The 22,790-nt window shown below is 40.3% G+C and overlaps 1 pseudogene; it reads right to left on the bottom strand.

Annotated features, from left to right (window-relative positions):
• Nucleotides 1-602: 602 nt before the first annotated feature.
• LOC148123415 (cell adhesion molecule CEACAM3-like) lies at nucleotides 603-9,817 on the bottom strand (annotated as a pseudogene).
• Between the last annotated feature and the right edge of the window lie 12,973 nt (nucleotides 9,818-22,790).

A 22,790-nucleotide genomic window follows, 5' to 3' on the forward strand; every position in this document is an offset into this window, starting at 1 on the left:
TTGCAGGATCTTCATGGAGGAACATGGCAAAGTCTTCTCCTTACCCTCCAGGAACAGTGAACCCACCATTCCAAGAAACCTATGATCTGAAGTTCAGAGCCTATGGGTAGTAAAAGTGGATAGGGGAAGTCCAGAATTCGGTTGAGGCTTTATTACATAGTAAAGCTTATTGCTCATTTATCTTTGATGGCTGCACTAGACTGTGCCTGTGAGCTGCTGATTCCTAAGATAAAATTTTCTTTACCCACAGATATGCTGTGCCCCAACAGACACCTGTGAGTCCTCATGAATTGGAGTAGTTGGGGCTGTGGCTATACACAGACATCTTGTGCTTCTGATCTGACACACAAAGGCTGTGTAACCTTCATTCAACCACTGTCTTTGCTATTTCTCACGTTCTCTACAATAGGACACAAGGTAAATTATCCTTGCCATGACTATAAGTGAAACAAATATTAGCAATGAGTTCATTTAGGCCTGAGGATCTGTTAATAATCAGTGTTGCCTGCTACTATTTGCCTGCAGAAGAAAGTTCCTTGGGCTAGACCCCTGAGGACAACCAGTTGCCAAGATGATCTGTGTCTTCTATTCCTCCTATTGGGAATCCTGATCTTTCTGTGAAGCCATAAGCCCAAAAGGATTTATAACTGGTGGCCTAGGCACCTGTCCAGCTATGCTGTTCATTCTGAGTCTCAGGAAAAAGAGATACGCAGGTTTCATGTTACTTAGCCTAATCATGGTTTTCACAACAGCTACTAGCTAGTTGCAAATGCTACAGGAGTTGGAAACATAATAAAGCGTTGCTCTAGTAGGTTAAACCAGTTAGTTAAGCGTTGCTAAACCAGTTAGCTCTAGTAGGTAGTCAAATTCAAGCAATATCAAAAAACTCCCTGGCGTTACCTGGAATCCACGCTGGAGCCATGGTACCAAGGTGCTCACCACTCTGCCAGGATTTCACACTCTTCTCATCTTCTTCCTGTTCAAGTCCCATGACATTTCTTAGGGTTACGCACATGGCAAGAGCCCAGAGAGTCTGAACTGAGGGTAACAAAAGCTTCTGATGTACTACAATTTGTGTGTCCTGCACAAAGTACCCAAACACAAATAAGAAGACACAGTGCAGAGAGGAGATAGGCACAGGCTAGACCTTACTGCCCTCTGTCTATAGAGTAGAACAAATTCCACTTTGCCAAGGGATCACAAAGAATCACTTACTGTTTACTTGGAGGTGCATAATGGCCCTTTATGATCTCAAATCTGCAGTCATGGTTTGTAGGATGTAAATTCCTGTGTCTTTCTGAGTAACATTCTAGAATAGCAGAGATCTAATGGTATATATTGCTGCTTTGCCAAAATATGCATGTACCAGCATACTTGAATTAATGAGGATTGCATGATTTAGTATCTTTAAGTAGCTTAGTGGAAGTACCCCTTTGGGCCAAGCAAAGCCTAGAAGCTTCTCTGGCAGATTATGAACCAGTAAAAGAACATTGTTTTTTTTTTTCAGTAACCATGGGTGGCACTAACTCAATTGCGGGTTGGGAAGGGGTAGTATGCTTCTTGAAGCCTAAAATTGGAGCTAGAAGGAAATAGAAACAATCATATCAATAATGAATCCTTGTGTTCGGTGGAAAAATGGTTCTCTGAGTCTTAAGCAGGCATGTCCATCACCCATCCTTGGTGTATATGAGACAGTATGCCTATCTTACTTGTTAGAAATCAGAAACATAACCTCCATGCACTCAGTGGCATTGAACATATAATTTCCGCTGTATAAAACTTTCTCCTCAACTGTCTACATGACTCACCCTTCACTACCCTCAGATCCCTGTTCACAACCAGTGTATGTCAAGGAATGTGCCTCTGATGGTCTCTTTCTGATAGAACCTGGGTCTTCACACTCTGGCTTATTTTTCATTAGTACCTTTGTAGTATCTTCTTGATGCCTTTGTTCATGTGTCTTTCAATCCACTACTAGGAATTTGTTGCCAGGGCCCAGTTTGATATTTTCGGAAAGTTCAGTGCCTATGAAGGACTCAGTGGTTAATTGAAAGAATGGACAAATGAAGGCACACTTCAGGTCACTGTATCTCCATGAATTAGTTTACCAAATTCTCAGATTTCAAACAAATTGTAGTTTTTTATACCCCAATTTGATTTTTATGTTTATTTACTCCTTCTGGAAGATCACATGTGCATACTAATGATATATGAGTGTGAGTGAGTGTATGTGTATGTGTACACGCGATAGTACCTATGTGTAGGTCACGGGACAACTTTTGTTATTTAGTTCTCTCCTTCTAGTTTGTGGGATATGAGGATTGAATTTAGGTCATTAGGACTGACATCAAGTGTCCATGTCCTTTAAATTATCTCACTGGCCCAATGCAGTTTGTGTTGACCGACGTTTTTGTCTTACCTGGTCCTACAATCATTCAGTCCCAAAGAAACACACAGAGGTCAGCATTAATTATAAAAGTAATTGACCTATTAGCTCAGACTTCTTATTAACCTCTTATAACTTATATTAGCCCATTATTCTTGTCTATGTTAGCCATATGGCTCAGTACCTTTTTCAGCAAGACGGTCACATCTTGCTTCCTCTGTGTCTAGGTCACAACTGTAGACTGAAACTTCCCTCTTACAACAATTCTCATTGCCCCACCTTTACTTTTTGCTTGGGTACTGGCCAATAGCATTTTATTAAAAATAATACAAGTGAAAGGATAAAAGACCATTGTCCCATAACAAATTTGCTTTTCATTTGAACAGTCATCTTGTTATATATGGAAGCATTAGTCTTATGAATATAGTTGCCAAGGTGATTAACTTGGTTAAAGAAAAATCCAGTGTTTCTCCTTCCCCCTTACTACTTCCTGCCAATAAAGAGCTTCCTGCTGGTAAGCTTCTGCCTCCCTTGTTGTATCTTCTTCTCTCCAGCAAAAAGAGAAGGCCCAACTCTCCTTTCAGGTCTCTATCTTCTTCAGGAGACTCTAAGTCATCTCTGAGAGAACCCCTCCATCACAGGTATGTGTAACAGGAGTTTCTGTCAATTTATGACTCATTTAAAGAAAGATGTGAAGGGTGGCTCCATGGCCTTTGCTGTCTGCTCTGTTCTCCCTCCCTGAAGAAGGTATTAGCTCCAGCACTTCCCCCAAATCCTGCTGTCTAGTGTCAGCTCTGCTGTCCTTCCTCCCTCTGATCTGAGTCTAGGATAGAGTTCTGGTGCCAGGGCTACTGAAGGTCCCATTGTTTCCTCATCTTTCCCCAAATCTAGGTCTATGGTTGTGGTGTGAGACCCAAGAGTCTGTGCTAAGTCTGACATTCTAGATTGAATTATGCAGCACAAGTTCTCTCTGGAGTCAGGTGAGCGATTCTGATCTATAGCAGTTTGTCTCCACAATGCATATGTGGAGCTCAATCCTAAACCAACAACATGAGAAAAGAATGTAGATGGAAGATAGATTCATTCAGGCTTGACAGTCCTGTTTATGTACAATGAAATGAACCCATCCAACTCCAGAGGTTAATAGGAATGACTTACAGTGTACAAAAAAATCCACATATGTTATCTCAGGTATCAAATTTGTACCAAGTGTTTGCAGGATGTATAACCACGAGTCTTTCCTGGTGACATCTTGATCAGGAGAGATCCATTATTGACTGCTGTCTCTCTACCACTGTGTGTAGGCTCCAACATACATGAGCTGGTAGATACCACATATCTTGACATTTCATGGCTCTTGAGTACCATCACTCCTGTGAACCAGGAAAAGACTTGAACATTTTCAGGCATGTTGTGCACAAACATAAGAACATTATCTCCTTCAGCATAAATGGGTGGCCCTGATTCAGTGGTGAGCTGGGCAATAGTGGGAGGCAGCCAGCAGGTTAAAAGGGAGGCTAGTTGAAAAGAGAGAAATCCATGAACATTTGGACCTCTGAATTTGCTGAAAAGATGGAGCCTGTGTCCTGAGCACATATACTTATCACTGAGACTAGCTAGGCACATGAAAGTGGTACCACCATACTTGGAAGAGGTGAGCAACGTGATCTCTACTCCCTCAGTGTCCCTGAACCTATTGTTTGCCCATATGGAATTCTCCCCTAAGGTATCTGAAGGACTCAGTACAGTCTCCTGCTCATATTAGAGTGTATTGGCTAAGGAGATGTCACTCCTCAACCACTTATCTAGAGGTTCTAGGCACTTTCTTTCTTTCCCTTTTTCTTTTCTCTGTTCCCACTTTGTTCGTAGTTCTCTGACTACTGTTGTGTAATAATCTTTTTTTACACACTATGAAGATTTGTCACTCAGATTGGTTTAATAAAAAGCTAAATGTTCAATGGCTAGGAAGGATTTTCAGAGTAGAGAAGATGCTAGGAAGAAGGGCAGAGGTATAGACAGTCTACAGCCAAAGACAGAGGAAACAGGAAAACAGTACAGGCAGTATCGAGTACTAAAGTCACAAGGCAAAAAGTAAATCACAAAAATTGGTAATAAAAGTTATAAGAGATAGTTAGAAACAAACCTAACCTATCAGCTGAGATTTCTTAATCAATAATAAGTGTTTGTGTTGTTCATTTTGGAGCAAGCTGCCTGGACAGAAAAATTCAACTACAAATGGTATCCAATATCTGATCTTATGTATATCTTCATAAGATCCAAGAAAGCTTAAATAAAGATTCTAAACACACAAAACAGAGCCAAATGTATCTTCCTAATCTCATGTCTCCCATGCCAGTTGCAGTATAGAGACACATCTCCAAGCAGCTGCCTGTATGCTTGAGCCATCAGAGTGCCATGTGATAACACAAATGACAAGTTTAAAGTTTTCTTCATAAACTGTTACAGATATGCAGTAAAACAAGTTCAGATGAAAAATTTAAACATGTTAACAATGTGCATAGGTTTAAGAAAAATGGGGATAGATTGTCATATAAAAATAAATACTTTAAAAATAATAAGGTTTTTAAAGAAAGAGTAAAGTAATAGAAAAGTAAGCTCTGTAAGGATAGAAAATACACAGGGAGTTTGGATCCTATATGAAGTCTTGTAAACTTTGAAGTATTTAATGCTAGTGTACAAAAATAATAGATGCTAAGAGATATTGGGTTATGGACACCACTAAATTAAGCCAACCTATATATTTTTAAAATGTCTTAACTTCAAAATGGAATTAGGATAAGGTGTTGTATTTGGGGAGAGGTTATGCTTTGTTTTCACGGGAAATAAAAGACTGTGGATTGCTTCCAGATTAATAGAGATCAGATATGAGTGCAAGAGTATTTTGACTACAGTCATGGGGGAGCAAATAAAAAAATACTAAAGAACAGATGACATGTAAACTGATACTTGACATGGGAACATAACTGAGATAAAAATGAGACATGATAAATCTTATTGCATATGGAGTTCTCATGACTTACTATTACATGTCAACCCTTCATATGGAATGAATAGAGACATATTTTGCAGTTTGATTATACAATCCAAGCTGACTTATAAAGTTGACAAATGATTTTACCTGCTCAAATATAAAACAAAAATTTTTCTGTAACTGACTTGTACACACCACCCATTCTATACTTCTGTTAAGCCAGATATGTATGTTACCTTTGAAAGTTTATGTGTTTTTAGAGCAATAGGACCAGATGCCAATGAAAACAGGGGACCCAGTTGATCCAGCATGTCAGAGTGCCTCTATCACAATTTCATCAGAGATCTGTGACCAGATAGTTTCAAGACTGCTGGCTGAGATGGTCCAGCCTCACAGAATACTCCAGTTAGAACTTCAGGTAAGTTTTACATTTTTCCATTGCAGAGAGACTGGACAACAAATAATATTACTAACTCTCCCAGGAATTGACCATTGTCCTAATTTCCACAGGGTCCCCTAAAGATTCAAGTGCCCCCAGACATCAGAAGTCAGTCTAGGGAACATGTTGACCACATTTCTAAGAAGTGGGGTGTATGGCTTTTGGTCATTTGAAAGATTATAGATGTTTGTCATCATTTAGAGGGGTTGGCTACAAGTAGTTTTTTGTCATGGTCAGGAAAAAATGCTAAACAAAGGAATTAGATTCAAGGATTTCTTTGTCAAAGAAAAAAAGGGGGTTATAGTATAAAATGATGTCATAAGGGAGTAAATTGCTGAGTCTACTTTTAAATATTCACTAGTCTCAAAATTTTACATTTACACAGACTTTTGTATATTGATACAATTTTTTTTCTTTCTTTTTTTTTATTAAATTATAAAAGTTTCCATTTCAGCCCCTCCTCCCAACACCCTCCCACTCCCCCCACACCCTCTCCTCCTCCCTCTCCATCCCCTAGAGCAGTCAGGGTTTCCTGCCCTGTGGGAAGTTTAAGTTCCTCCCCCCTCCCTCCAGGTCCAGGGAAGATGAGAGTCCAAACAGACTGGAGCGCCAAAATCCAGTATATGCAGAGGAAGCAAGTCCCAGTGTCATTGTCAATGGCTTTTCAAAAAGGCTCCGGGCCAGCCACATTCAGAGAATCTGGTTGGATCACGTCCTCGTTCAGTCCCAGTCCAACAGGCCTTGGGGAACTCTCATTATATCAGTCCCCTTGTATCAGTGGGTGCTCGCATCCCTCGCAGTCCTGATTACTTTTTTTATTTTCTTCATCCTTCTGTTCCTCATTTGGACTGTGGAGTGCTCAGTTCGGTGTTCCAATATGTGTCTCCATCTGTATCGCCATCCAACGTCAGATGAAGGTTTCCTGTGCCCTTGTCTTCTTTGCTCATGATCTCTTTCCTTCTGCCTCTCATTTGGACCTAGGGAGCTAGGTCCAGTGTTCCAACGTGGTTGCGGTAGAAAACAATGACATCTTGAATTTTGCATGCAAATGGATGGAAATAGAAAACGCTTTACTGAGTGAGGTAAGCCAGACCCAAAAAGAGGAACACGGTATGTATTCACTCATAAGTGGATTCTAACCATAATTAAAGGTCTTTGAGCCTATTATTCGTGATCCTAGAGAAGCTAAATGAGAAGATGAACCTGATGAAGATTATATAGCTACCCGCCAGGAGGTAGGAAATAGACAAGAGTCCCAGGTAACCTAGGGTGCATGGGGGGGTGTGGGAGGGTTGTCGGAAAGGGAGAGGGTTAGAGAGAAGGGAGTAGGGGAGGATTGGGGAAAGATCGGGGGACTGGGATGGGGTGGAGGGAGGAAGGATGGATATGGGATCAGGCAAGTATATACCTCAACTAAGGGAATCATTTTAGGGTTTTCAAGAGACTTGATTATAAAGGGGATCCCCGGTCCAAGGAGAGATCCCCAGATGGTTCTCTGGACAGAGGAGAGGGTGCCTGAACCGGCCTTGGCCCACAACCATACTGATGAATATTTTGCATGTCACCATAGAACCCTCATCTGGAGATTGATACAAATTTAAGATTATTTTTGTTAGACTGTATATATGATTTTATTCTTGTTTAAGGTATTGTACCTACATAGCTCATTAAAAATTGTTTTTTAAAGTTTTAGTCCTTATAAGTTATTTAGGATAATAAATACGGGTTAAGAATTATCTATAACTCTCAAACTTATAGTCCTGTTACGTATGCTTTTAAAACCATACAGAGAATATATATATTAGATAAATAGGTGATCTTCAAACACCTCAAAGTTTCTACAGAATATGGCATTTAGAATGTTTCAATAACATAATGCTTTTCTTGACAATGAGACATGTCTTCTCTTAGTGTTATCAGTCTAATTGAACAAAAGATGATGGGCAACAAAGAACCTCTATATGGATTTTTTTCTGGCAAAAACCAGCAATTTGAGCAAGAAACTGCCCTTTTCTTGACTACTGACAGTATTCTGTCCAAATTGGAACCAGCGAGACCCAAAGCAAAGAAACTGCTATACTTTGCCAAGACAAGTAAGGGCAGTCCTTTAAAAATTTATGCTTCAGAGGAAAGTCTTCCAGATACTCTATGCCTATGGGCAAAAGATAGATGCCACAACATTGAAGAGAAAACTGTCCAGGAAACCAGTTGTTTCTGTCATTTACTTTAGTGTTGAAAGTTGCTTATTCTACACTTCCTGTTTACACTTCCTGTTTATTATATCTTTCTGGGGTTGGTCTTTGATAGTGTTGGAAACTAGTTAGTCATAGTTATAGTTTTCTCTAGACAGGATAGAAGGCAAATTAGGTACAGAGCTTTGGTGTAATGAGAAACTATGACTTTTGTTTCCCAGCCCCCAGACCTGAAAAATTACACAGGAATTATATTAATTACAACACTGGCCAACAGCACAGACATATTTCTAGCTAGCTCTTATATCTTAAATTAACCTATTCTATTCATCTATGTATTGACATGAGACTGCAGCTTACTGGGAATGTTTTGCCATCTTTCTCCTTCGGAAACTATATGGCATCTATTTGACTCTACCTACTCTCTATATAGATCTCTGTTTGGATTTCCTGCCTGGCTTTACTCTGCTAAGCCACTGGCCAAAACAACTTTATTCATCAACCAATAAAAACAACACATATACAGAAGGACATCCCACATCACTTTGGACTCATCAAGATAGAATAAAAATGGAATATTTTCTCTAAATTTGCCAAATACAAAATGTACTGGACATTGTAAATGTTATTATTACCTGAAATTCTTTTTATTGTTCATAGTTTATTATGTTAGAGTAAAATCTTTTCTTTTTTTATTTTGACAAAAGAGAGAAATATTATGGAGTAATTGTGGATTATCCCTTTGTACTTTGTAAAGATTTGTCACATGGATTTGTTTAACAAAAAACTGAACAGCCAAAAGCTAGGCAAAATTTGGGGGTAAGAGGAGACACTTGGAAGAAGGGTGGAGATGTGGAGAGTTTCCAGCCAGAGATGGAGGAAGCAGGAAAACAGCATGGGCAATACAGGATAAAGGTAATAAAGCCATGAGGCTGAAAGTAAATTAATAGAAGTGGGTTAATTTAAGTTATAAGAGTTAGGTAGAAACAAGCTTAAACTATCAGCTAGGCTTTCATAATTAATAATAAGCCTCCATGTCATTTATTTAGGAGCTTGTTGCTGAGACAGAAACATCTACCCAATACTAATTTAGATATTCTTGTAGATCTGTCTTTCAGCCCACTAGAATTGAGATTTACTAGACCTAAGATGAGCTTGGCATGTTTAGAGGGCCCAATGCCTAATAAAGGCTTGAACGCCTTCTGATGAATGGGTCAATACATGTCCCAGGATCTTGTTATCAAGGAGTGTACTTACAGTTTGATTTTTTCTGAATTTGTATAATTTGCCATGAGATAAATGTGTATATTAATGCACACTTGTGTGCCTCTGCATATGGTTGAGTGTGTGTACAGCATGTATAGAGAAATAAGACTCCTTGCAAGTGTTGGGGATTTAACTGATGTCTTAGACTTGGTAGCCAACATCATTGTGTCATCTTAACAACTCTCCCTACTTTGATGTTTAATCTGATAGTCACTCTCTAGTGGTTTGAGATTTCAGTCCTCAGGATATAGTTTTCAATATGATTAAGTTAGAATAAAAAAGAGTGGGACCTGTTCTACATTTTACCATCTGATATAACTAAGAACTGTCTGCTGCTGAGTGCCTTCCCTGTCTGTGTCTTTCCCCCTCAAACTGTAAACAAAAACTCTGAGTCTCCCCTCAAGGTCTTGTCTTCATCAGATGTCTCTAGGCTCTGAGCTGCCCTTCTTCCCCTACACTCAGAGAGTGGCCTCCTCATCTGTGAGCAGGAACCTCTGCCAGGAGGAGGAATCTATGCATGGAAGTGCAGTTGGGTCTATCATGAGGACTGTCACCTTCTCCGTGCTCCCTCTGTGCAAAACAGATTCAGCTTCAGCACTGCTCTCACACTCTGTTGTCTTGGTATTGACTCTGTTGTCCTTCTTCCCTTTTATTTGAGACTTTTCCCAGGTAGGACACCCTCCTAGAATCCCATGAGCTGGGGAACGTGTATTTGAAGAAGACACAACAGCTCATTCCCTCTCTCTTTAATCACCTATTCTTCTCCCCTTTTCTCTCTTTATGTCTCAGTCCCCCAGGCTGCACAGTGAGGAATAAAGATGATAAGTCTCATGTCATAACAGAACAACACTCTAGGCATGACCTCTTTGTGTTCTTGACCTTAGGTCTGTCAACACCAAAGAGGGAGGACCCCCTTCCCTTCCTTTCTATTTGTCATCTTTGACACAGAAACTGAGCTAAGTGCCTAGTTATCTCTGTCTGCTCTGGAAAGGTAGGACTTCTAGCAGAAAGGTGACAGAAATCTCTATGAGCGGTAGAAAGGGACTTGTTTACTGATGTCTTTGAAAGGGGATGCAGTCATCACCACTCATCTCATTAGTCAGGAGTAGAGGTCTATGAGCTATTGTATCAGAAGTTTCATGCTCTGGATATGTGAGACGACGTCCCCTGTGTGTTCTGGGTAAGAGGATTATGAACTTCATCATCATATGGAGGGTCTTGAGTAGCTACTCCCACTTTCTGCTTTGGTTAATATATACTTCAGCTCTGCCCACATCCTCCCTTATTACTCTGAAATACCTGTCTTCTGCCTGGGGAATTATACTCTGGGAAATCTGTCTTTACCACATGGGAAATGACATGACATGGCATTGCACAGGCTTTTCTGGCAGAATAATATGTTCAGAGACCCAAGACTCAGTCATCATGCCAGAGAAGGCTTATGGAAGCAACCTCTGGGATTTTAGGTGTGGGGATGAAATCTTAGTTGCAAGTTAAGCCCACATGGAAATGACATTACATGAAAATAATTTTATGAATGCTTTTATGTGTCTAGATGTCAAACCTTGCAGAGAATTAAACCCAAAGCACTTGTTTGAAGCTACAATAGGAATGGTGTCTAGGCTTAAATGCTATAAGCTGACCTGATAACTATATACAAGTGGATTGTGGGGACAATCATGCTGTTTACTGTGGCTCTTCAGATTTCCTGATTCCACCCAATCCCTAGTGAGTCTAAGGAGAATTGGATATTTTTCTTGGAACTCCTAGTCCATAGGCAGAAGTAGAATGCATCTTGGGTATGGGTATCCATAGACTGAACCATGTATTTGCAAAATTTCAAAGGAAATCCTGGTACTTTCTCTTGAAATCTAAGGAAGACAATGCTAGCATGGAGGCCAGTGCTGCTCCTGGCAGATCCATCTTTTGTGTCTACATCCTTGTATCTCTTTGACCATGTGGTGCTCTAGGACTTTTATATGAAGATAGGAAATCACATGGAATCCAAATAAATATGTTTTATACTATTCCCAGAAAACTGTTTGTTCCACCTTTACTTCTGCTGTTGTGATCAGTGTCCTGACCAAAAACAGCTTGGTGGAGCAAAGAATTTACCTAACTTATGTTAAATTCATTAATGAAGGAAGTCAAGGTAGAGTGTGTCCATCACTGTTGTCAGTTATCATCAAATATGCTCTTGTCCACAGCCTCACACAACTGGACTTTCAAAGCCAGGACTCAGCTCAGAGGTATTCTACTCTAAGTGGTGTGGGACAATTGTCTATATTCTGTCAATTATATCTTAAATAAACACGGATTGGCCAGTAGCCAGGCAAGAAGTATAGGTGGGACAACCAGACATGAAGTAGATGTGGGTCAATGAGAATAGGAGAATTCTGGGAAGGAGGAAGCCCATTCCTCTGAAGTCCTGATCCATCCACAGAAGAAGCAAGATGTGCCGGCCTTGCTGAAAAAGGTACCAAGCCATGTGGCTAACATAGACAAGAATAATGGGCTAATATAAGTTATAAGAGTTAATAAGAAGCCTGGGTTAATGAGCCAATCAGTTTATAACTAAATGTAGACCTCTGTGCGATTTCTCTGCGACTTAAAGATTGTGGGAATCGGGCAGGACAGAAACCCCGCCAACATCTAAGGTTTGCTTTCCCATTTCCCTGATCCTCAACCAAGAGATTCTTTAGTGTCAATCAGTGACATTTTTCACCCCCAAGAGGAGTAGTGAAATTAATAACATGTTCTATTCTGACTGAGTACAAGCATTACAGGCAACTTCACTTCCCCTTCCAACTTACAGAGGCATCAGAGGTGAGTCAGGCTGTACATGAGACAGAACAGACATAGTAGCAGAGCTCTGAGCTGCTTGTTGTCACCCACTTATGGTACACTTTCACCCATCATTTGGGCTAGCTGTTTATGAGCATGTTTCAAAACCCTGAGTGTTATGTCTAGGTCATGGATGTTATAAAAGGAAAAGGGATAACACGAAGACATGGCTTAGTGACAAAAAGAAATCTGTTTTACCTCATGCCTCTTACTTTCCCTGGGGATGTCCCAGACACTTCGTGAGATGTTTGTAATATCCACACATCATAGGCCAGACCTGGGAGAAATCAGAGAGGCAGAAAGAAATGACGCAGAGCCAGATCTGGAGGCTCAGGGGAAAACTGAGATTTCATTGGATCCACACAAGCTAGAAATCATCTTCTGTATCTTTCCAGAAAACTAAAAGCCTCAACCCCAAAGCTTAGTGTATATCCATTCAGAAAGAAATGTAGTTTTCTCATCTGTAGTCCTACTGAGGCCAGTGTCAGAGTTATTGAGTAACAGAATTATGTGATCCTGACAGATTTTATTTACATTCTCCCCAGTTCCCATGCAATGACACTCAATTTTGCTTTGTTCAAGAGTAGATTGGTAGTGAGGTGTGGAGGAAAAGGAGGGGTGATTCTCAGGAAAAGGCAGGTATGTGTTTGCTATTAATGGTGATACTCAGGAATTATGTTTTCATAACGACCCTGGAGGTCCCCATTGATAAGCTCATCAGGAGTATACAGATGGGTGAGTGACTTTATGGCAAGAGAGGCAGAGGTTGTTCTTCAATGGAGATAAGAGTCTTAGGTATTATTGATGAAACATCAAGGCCACATGGTGAAAACAGAATAATCACTTCTGATTTCAACAGAGGAAAGGGAAAGTCACTGGTCAAAGGCCACAGTATCCTTCTGAGCTGTGTTACAACCAAAATTAAATAGATTCCAACCACAGATCATGGTATAGCATAGTGGGACGGTACTTATCTACCTTATACAAGGCCCAGGATTCCATCACTACACACACACACACACACACACACACACACACACACACACACACAAACAAAGACTAAACTATGCTCTCATGTATTCACTAAGATCAAGTCCAAGATGCCCCTTATTACTCCACCACTGGATGTAACCTGGATCTACTTCAAACAGAACAGACCCTCAATCCTATTTCTGACACAAGGCTAGTTTTCTTGGCGATATCAAAGGATGCCATGTTCAACCTATGCGTCCATGTAGGTGCTTTGGGTCATGAACCCAAGAGAAACTGAGAGGCCATGCTCTTTTTCTTGTGTATAGTAGTTGCTGTCATGAAGGAATCAAATCTACTCTGAGCTGGCATTTAGGTTGACTGTGTTATTTCTGTTGACATGCAGTAGGTTCCAAGTTCAACATTCATAAAATCCTAATAATTCACTGTGACACTGGGTAAAGTGAGAGTCACCCTTCCTTCAGACTCATACACCCTATCATCTTGTGAGAGGCTATTACCATTTGATCTCCATAGGTATTATACATAATCTTAGGTTTACTGTGGGGTTAGAGTTGTCCTTGTGATGTTGGCATTGGTTGGCAGTGCTGTGCAGACAGTGGAGAGAAGATGCCCTCTTTGAGACCTTTGATCTTTGAAAGGGCTTCTTTCATGCACTGTTTGTCTCTGTAACCTCCACCCCTAAACCATGTCTTTGGGAATAGACCAGAAAATGACTCACAGGCAGATTCAGTAGTACCTCAGTGTTTAGAGATGGTGACCCTTCTCTGCTGTGTGGCAGTAACAGTCTTTATCATGTTTGAACTGGGCTTCAGAGTTTTATGATACAGATGTAGAATGTGGAATCAGAGTCCCATTGTCTCTCCTGGTCCCCACTGCTTCACTTCATTCCTGGCACCACAGAATACTACGTTCCTCCAGCTGCATTGATCTCCACTGCCGAGTCTGTGCCAGTATCTACCAAGGCTTTGCTGCTGAAGGCTGTCCTACAGATAGAATATAAAAAGACTTAAAATTGAGATTTCCTGAACACCTACCACCTGTCCTCAGAACTTGATGTGTGTACGTAATTCTCACACCTGAGATCAGGAGCAAGACAAATTCAGCTAAATTCCCTGTCTAGAACATAACATGGCCCTATCTTCCCAGATGTTTGATGGTGAGTGACTTGAGGCACAGGGACCCAGTAGGTAAAGGATGAGTCTCAGAGAATGAGTCTAAAAATGATCTCAGAATGTGAAGGATAAGGGATACAGGCGAACTTCAAATAGGGTTATTGTTTTGTCACTGCCTGTAGTTCTCTTTCTCACACAGTTACTGACCATGTAGATATATTTTCTTATATAAAGGTGACTCTTTTCTTTTAATTTTTATGTGTTTAGTTATTTTAGCTAGTTGTATATCTGTGCACCACTAGTGTTCCTGGTGCCCAAAGAAATCAAAAGCAGATATCGGATCCCTTGCAAATGGAGTTACAGATGATTGTCAATGTCCATGTGTATTAGGAACTGAGCTTGGGTGCTGTACAAGAGCATCCAGTGCTCTTAACCACTGAGTCATCTCTACCACCCATTCCTGTTGATTTTTCAGGGGCAAATCTGGCTGGTAGAAAGTAAAGAGAAAGAACTTGTGGAAACTTCCGTTGCTCAGGATGAGGTATAATGAGAGATGAATGCTACAATTGTTTGGAATCAGTGACTCTCTGAGCATAAAGAACCCTGTGTTAGATGCGGGATCTATTATGAGGGACAAAGCAAAGCTCTGTCCTTTACCTTCCAGGAGAAGTGATAGGATCACACTAGAAAATACATGATTTCTTGTCCAGTAAGTGAGCTGTGAAGTTCAGGAATTCTCCAGAAATTTTCCAGAGGCAGTTGGCTTAATGCTACAGTAAAATCTAACTGTCCAGTTTTTTACTTCCTGGACCAGATGTTTTCTCAACTTCAGCTGTCAAAGATTAAAATCTCTGAAAAACAACTCCTCCCTGCTCCACAGACATCTGAGAAAGCCTTCAGGGCAGGGTAGAGACACAGGATACGTGACTAGAGTCAGATAGCTTGTGCTTCAGGGCTACCACGTATGAACTCTGGGAGCTTGAACAGAGAGAGCCCTGTGTTAGACTCAGGATCTATTGGAAGAGAGAAAGCAAATCTATGTCCTGAATGTTCCAGGAAAAGAGACAGTGGAATATCAGAAACTGTGTCATTTCCTATCTGATAGGTGGGCTGGGGAGTCCTAGAATTTAGGAGAAATTCACCAGAGACAGGAGTATTTATTCTGTATTTTAGTTTCTCAGATATAGGACACATGGTTAATGAAGGTTGCAGGGTCTTTAATGTAGCCTTAAATATGAACGGGGACCTTACACTAGGATAATATGATTGTCTAGATCAGTAGTTTCTGTTACTAACTGCCTGACATGTCTAGACTTAGTCACTGAGGATATTGAAGAGTCAGGAGGACCTAGGTTCTCTATTCCTCCCCTTAGGGACCCTGACATTCCTGTGAAGACTCATAAACCCATCAGAATAGTTGGATAATGACATAAGCACCTGCACAGCTGTGCTCTCATTGTAACTCATAAAGAGTGAGGCCCATGCAACCTAGCCTAACTGTGGGTTTCATGACAGTGCACTAGCTGGTTCTATAAGCTAGGAGATTCTGACATCTGATAAATCATTCTTCTCTGTTGTCTCTAACAGGTCAGATTCTCCTAAAGTCACCTGGAGTTAGAAGTCTGAGACAATGATCCGGAGCAAGGGCTTCCTGGTGGTCCCCCCCAATAAGATTTTGTATTCTATTTAGTCATAACCATGTACCAGAGAACTTTTTAGGGCTACATTTATGCTGAGGTCCACACAATATGACCTTATTCTTATTCTTTGCCTGAGTTACCCCGCCATACATCCTTCTCTTGGCAGGGTTAGTTCAGATAAAAGATTCTAATATTGTAGTTTGTCTACACTGGCTATAAATGTATAAAGGCACTAAAAGCTCAAACCGAATGTGGTTACAAAATACAGGAATTAGGCAAAGCCCATACATGATCATCATCTTTTTGCAAAATAGAGACACCCCACCTAGCTTCTAGATGTCAGAAAGAACATTGACTGTAACGAGCACTCATAGATCCAATACACATTTGTTTTCAGTTTCAAACTCAGCATTTCAGATTTATAGGGCAAAAGATCCCATGTCCTTCTGGATGGTGTTCTGAAACATTAGAGATACATTAGTATACATGGTCTCTCTGCCATTGTGTCTAGGCCCTAACACACTTTGATTGCTGGCCATTATAAAACTTACCAGGTCATGTCTATAAATCACAGTTATTCCATTGTATTTGTAAAAGACTTGAACATTTTCTGGCACATTAAGAGCAAATATAATATTTCCACATTCTACTGCATTGTAGAACAGTGATTCAATAGTGAGTTGAGCAGTATGGAGAGGGTACCACTGAAAGAGAGCCTAGGAGCTGGAAAGAAGACTTAGGGGTTGAGAGAAATGGTTATTGTCTTAGATGGTGTTGTTTCAATTTTCCAGCACCCATAGGGCAGCTCAACACTGCCTTTAACTCTAGTTCTAGGGAGACTGAGCTCTCTTCTGGTCTCTACAGACACTGTGTGGAGGTAATACAAAAGAACATATGAAGACAAAATACCTATATACATCAATAAACTCTTAAACATTCCTTAAAAATAAATTAAAACTGAAGCTAGAAGGGAGAGGGAGAATCTTGAAATCTTTGCTTTTGGTGAAATGTTGAGGCCTATGTCCTAAGCAGTTGTGTTCATCCCTCTGCTTCCTTGTGTGTATCTGGTTGTGTCCACAAAACTTGATGGACAGAAGCTGCATGACATGACCTCCTTTTAATCAGTGCTGCTGAACATGTTATTCACCCTGTATGCAACTCTCTTCTCAAATTTCTAAATGGATCACCCCTGGCTGCCTTCCAATCTCTACTCACACTCAAAAGCATATGGGGGTGTGAAGGGATGCCTTCCCTAACTGTTTACACTAGAATCCCTGGGCCTTCTGTTTCTCATTTTATTTTATAAGATTTATTTAAAATTTGTGCTTGTGTGTTCTTGCATGCCATGTGTGTTCCGAAGCCTTCTGAACTCAGGACACTCAGTGGAGTCTTCTCAAGCTGGAGATAGGTGCAGTTATAAAGACTCCTAAGGTGTGTGATGGGAAATTAGCTTAGGTGCTCTGGGAGAGAAATAAGTGCTCTTAACTCCTAAACCATCTCTCCAGATCTTCTTTTTCATTCTCTTGCTCTGCTGCATTTGTAGTTACAGTCAATCCATGACTTTACCTTCTAGATTCTGTCTGACATCCAAACCATTGCAACTAGAGCTTTGGGAGGATAGGATTCTGCCTACTTTTGTGGGAAGGGACAGTGCCTGGAAAGGGCTCAGGAACACGTGGATGGATGGGTGGATGGATGGATGGTTACTGTATTCACATTCCACTGTGGACAGTTGTACAGAAAAAAATCAGGGAAGCAAGAATTGGGAGACTCTGGGGTGAAATTCAAGTTGGGATGATTATGATTTGCAGGCTAGGAACTTCTATATGTTTTCAGAAGACCAAACCATTTGACCCCAAAGTGTGGTGCCAACAACTCAGGGTTCCAAATAGAAAGAAATTTGATTTCTTTCAATGAGACCAGTTGCAGAGCTATGAATTGGGTCTGATAACTAGAAATGTTATTGGGGATAAAAAATGAGCTGAGACTGGCTGAGACTTCTCATTGATAAAACAAAAATATTGGGCAAGTCAACTAGAAACTTTTAACTAGTTTTAGAAACTAGAAACTAAGCTGGAAACATTAGAAGTTTATCCTTTGTGGTGGCTTCAATTAGAAATGCCCCCCATACTTTCAGGAGTTTGACAACCTGGTCCCTAGTTGGTGGCATTGTTTGGTGAGGTTTAGAAGCCATTGCCTCTATAGTCAGGTCATTACTGTAATAAGCTTTGAGACAAAGAAGTCCTGCAACATTTTGAATTCAATCTCCCTGCTTTGTGCTTGCAGCTCAAAATGAGAGATCTCAGCTTCCTGCTCCTGCCACAATACCTACAGTTTCCTGCCATATTTCAATGTCATAATGGACCACAAATCCAAATAAATTATTTTGTTTATAAGCTGCCTTGGTTATGATTTTTGTTATAGCTACACAAAAAGAATAAATGCTTGCCAGCATGAACATTGGAAAGCATGGTTTCTGAAGTAGAAAAGAGAACAAATACAAATGTGACAATATGAGAAGGAATTGGAAGCTCCTCATCTTTAGAAGGCCATAGCAACTCTGAGAGTCATATCAACCTCGATTGAATACCACCCAATCAAGACTAGGAGTGTAGTGAATTAGCAAGCTACCTGTGTGTCAAGCACAAAAACACAGACTTCAGTTAGCATATCATATGTTGTGAAAATCACCAATTAAATCTACATGTGTTAACAGAACTTAAGTCTATGATGTCATTTTCTCCATCACAGGTGGTAACCATGAGATTCTCCAAGCAGGAGATTTTCCTCCATGCCATTCTTTGCTCTATACTGGTTCTGGTTAGATATGCAGTAGGTAGTATGGGATGGCATGGCTAAGCAAGTGTTCATACATGTGGTTCTGAGTCACAAAACTAAAAGGAATCTAGTAGTCTATCTCTGGCCAAGATAGAATGCAACTTATTCATAGGTAACACTGAAATTGACAGGTCGTATTGTTTTGCCCTCACTATTTTCCAAATTCCACACTCACAGGGTCCTGTGTGAGTCCTAATAACACAGAAAAAAGTCAAAGTCCTGTTTCTCTCAGACAGCCTTAGCTTTATTAGAGGTTCTGGCCACATATTCACAACAGGGAAGTGTTGAGGGAGGCTGTTTATTACTTCCTGGCTATCCAGACTTGAAACAATGACACAGAAAGTGTACTATTTGAAATACTGTTTGGCTAATTGCTAAAGCATCTTTCTGGCTAAGTTATGTCTTAAATTAACCCGTTTCTATTAACCTGTGTATTTCCACATGTCTATGGCTTACTGGGCGAAGTTCCAGCATCTGTCTGCTCTGGCAGCTAACTGGTATCTCCCTGGCTCTTTATTCTTTCTCACAAAATTCAGTTTATTCTTCCCCACCTAGCTTTATACTGCCTATCACAGGCCAAAGCAGCTTCTTTATTTATTAACCAATAAAAACAACACATATTCAGAAGGACTTCCCACACCATTTCCCCTTTTCTTTTTAAATAAAAAGGAAGGTTTTAACTTTAACAGAGTAAAATTACATATAACAAAACAGGTATCAAGCAAGAATTAGAGTTACAATATTTATATCTACTTTATATTTTATTATAACTAAGGAAAACTATAATTATAACTACTCTTCAACTCTATCAAAGACCTCAGAAGGATATAATATTACTTAAGTTAACAGGAAGTGCATTGTAAGCACCTCCCAAAACTCTATAATTGGCAGAGACATCTCACTGCCTGGACAGTCACCCAAAGTTCTTCTGTATTATTAGAGCATCCATATTTAGCTTACAGGCCCATAGTCTCCAGCAGACTTTTCCATAAAGGAGGAAAGTTGAAGATTCATTCTGCTTTGAAATGTCAACGTCCATTAGTTGCTTTCTTCTGTGAACTTGCCTAAAGATGATACCGTACTTTGCGGTTCCTGCTTCATGCAAGAGTCTGCCAGACATTCTGCCCGTCACAGAAGGCAGCACGATGGCTCTATCGATTCTAGTTGGTTTAGATTAGCAGCCCATACAATGAAATGTCTGTCTGTACTTAGCTCCTTTACAGTCAAATAATTTAAAGAAAACACAATAGTACACATAATCCAGACTCTCTGTGTATATACTGTATTTTTAATTGGTTTATTTATCTTGCTCTATTTCTGTTTCTATAAGTTTACTCTGTCTCTTTAAAGACTTTGTTTTCTTTTTTTAATGATTTTCTTATTTTTATAACTCTCTATACTGTTTTTCTTCTCTCTCCCAAGTTACATATATTTATCCAATACTGTGACACATTTAGAGGTCTTTTTTTTTTATCTGAATCTGTCTTTATTGTGTATCTGTAATTATTTTCTGACAAGAAGCACTTTTTTGTTAACACTAAGCAGGTATGGCTAGGACCAACTCCACAGCACTGCCTGTTGGCTCCACCCAGTCCAATGTAGAGGAGACGTGTCCACTGACTCTGAGAGCCATTCTCTCTGTCCCAGATACAGAGTCTGGTCATATCAGGTCTGTGTTGCGATTAAACAAGTTCTGTTACTCTAGTCACAAACCCCATTTAAATGCTCCATAGACAGACCTCCCAAAAAACGTCAGAGCTTTTTGTGCTTGTATGAACCAGGAAGCCTTCTTAAAGGAGCTGTGAAGTTTTTGCTGCTACCACTGAGCCAGGAAACCTTTACTATTTTTTTCTGTTTTTTGTGGGGTTTTTTTTGAGCCTTTATTTTTTTTTATTTTTTTTCACAGGCTGTGCCTATGTGAATTTATTTATTTTTTTTTCGTTAGACTTGTTTATTCAAGTATCTGAAAACACTCTTTCCACTTCCTCCCCTCCTCCCAATACCCTCCCGCTCCCCCCACTCCCTCTCCTCCTCCCTCACCGTTCCCAAGAGCAGTCAGGGCAGGAAACCTTTTCTTAAAGGAATCATCCCTCTGCTTGCTTTTAGCAAACAGAGCCCCCCCACAAAGAAAATGTTGCTACCAAAAAGCCATGCTTAACTCTGATCTTTGGTGTCTAGATTTCCTTTTTAAGCTTTCTCGGGTTTTATGTGGATATAGTCAATCACACTGGCATGCCAATTTGTTGGGTGAGACCGCTCATTTTTTCCTGACTACCCTTACTCAAAATAATCACACAGAAACTATATTATTTGCAATACTATTTGACCGATAGCTTAAACATATTTCTGGCTAACTCGTATCTTAAATTAACTCATTTCTATTAATCTGTGTAGGACTCCCCACACCAATGTAGGTTATAAACTGAATCTCAGGTCCAACTGTTAATTCTACCAAGTTCACACCCTCCACTGGGCTGGGTTTTTGTTTGCGGTAGTATATAACAGTGTAGAGCAGAAGACAGAGAAAAGATTGCCTTGTTTAGAACTTTTGACAAGGAACAGATCCTCTTTTCACTAGTGTTGACCTCTCACCTCCCTGCCAACAAGGTCCAAAAAACTCATGAGGAGATAAATCACAGGCAGATGCAGAGGGATACGAGGGCTCAGAGATAGTGAGGCCTTTCATGAGGTGTGAGAGAAACTATCTTCATCACACAGAAGCTGATATGCAGAGCTCAAAAGTAGACAGACCTAGGATGGTCATACAGCCAAAGTACTATGTTTCTTGGGATGCACTGATCAACAGTTCTCAGCATGGCCAGTTCCCTCCAAAGCTTTGTTGTCTAAAGCTATTGTGCCGATAGGTGGTAATGAGAGCCCCCTTGTCACTTTTCTGCAAATCCCCACAGCCTGTCCTCAGGACTTCATTTGTGAGCAGAAGTCTCAATCAGGACACCAGAAGCAGACCTTCTTTCAGTTCAGTGGCCCAACTGGACCACAACTTGAGCAGTTCTGCTCAAGTGGTTCACGATAACTGATGTGAGCCAACCTTTCCCTAAGAATGAAGCATGAATTTAGGAATGATCTTAGAACGTTAGGGATCCAGGCAGGATGTACAACAGAACCACATTTTTATCCTTGGGTGTTAACATCCCTTCTCTAACAGAGAACTTTCTTGAGGTTCAGGCACATAGTGATATTCTGACATATATAAATTAGGTGAAAGAATTTCTGAAACAGGCCCGATGGACTAGGTATGTTTGGCAGGTGTGCTGACTAGTTTTTGTCACTTGACACAGCTAGAAAAACCTGAAACCTCGAGGAATTGCCTTCATCAACTTGGTCTGTGAGTATGTGTTAGGAGCTGTGTGGCCTAGTTATGGACCAGCATATGATTGATTGTCCAACAGGTCTAAAGATGAGGCAAAAGTCCACTTAGCAAGCACCAGTGAACTCAGGGACAGACAGAATACTGCTGGGACGAGACAGCCTATATGTTCTTTTTTCTTTTGTAATATTGATGATCCTCTTGGTAGTTTTAGCGTCATTTTGTCAGTCATGAAACCCTACTTTTTCTCAAATATTTTCCTCTAAAATTCCTCGGGAGTTGATGTTTCTCAGGTTTCTTGTCTGGGGATGCCAAATGTCACATAAGACTCCTGGTGCTGTTCTAATTCAGTGTTGACAGGATTGGAGATAGATCATCCTTATTTCTGTAAATATGTTTTGAATGCTATTGTTCTTGAAAATGTGTGCCTATGTTTATCACTTTTAGCTTTGTAAAGATGGGATGTACCTAGCTCTGCATTTGGACAAGTTAACACAATGATACGTGTTGCTTTGGGTTTAAAGATGTTTAGATATAAAAAAAATGGCTGGCGCTATTTGGGGCCAGATACTTGTATGAAATTCATCTGGTAGTCAGACAGTTATTTTTTTCATGACAACACTCCTTCCCTGACTCAGGACCTGAATCTAGGCTGTGGCTGGATCATATCCTTGGTTATTGATAGACGTGTGAGGAATCAGTGCATTGTGGGTGGTACTATCCCTAGGGAGGTGGTTCTAAGCTGTACAAAGAAAATGTA

The sequence above is a fragment of the Myodes glareolus genome, chromosome 1, assembly GCF_982192425.1.
Source record: "Myodes glareolus chromosome 1, mMyoGla1.1, whole genome shotgun sequence".
NCBI lineage: Eukaryota > Metazoa > Chordata > Mammalia > Rodentia > Cricetidae > Myodes > Myodes glareolus.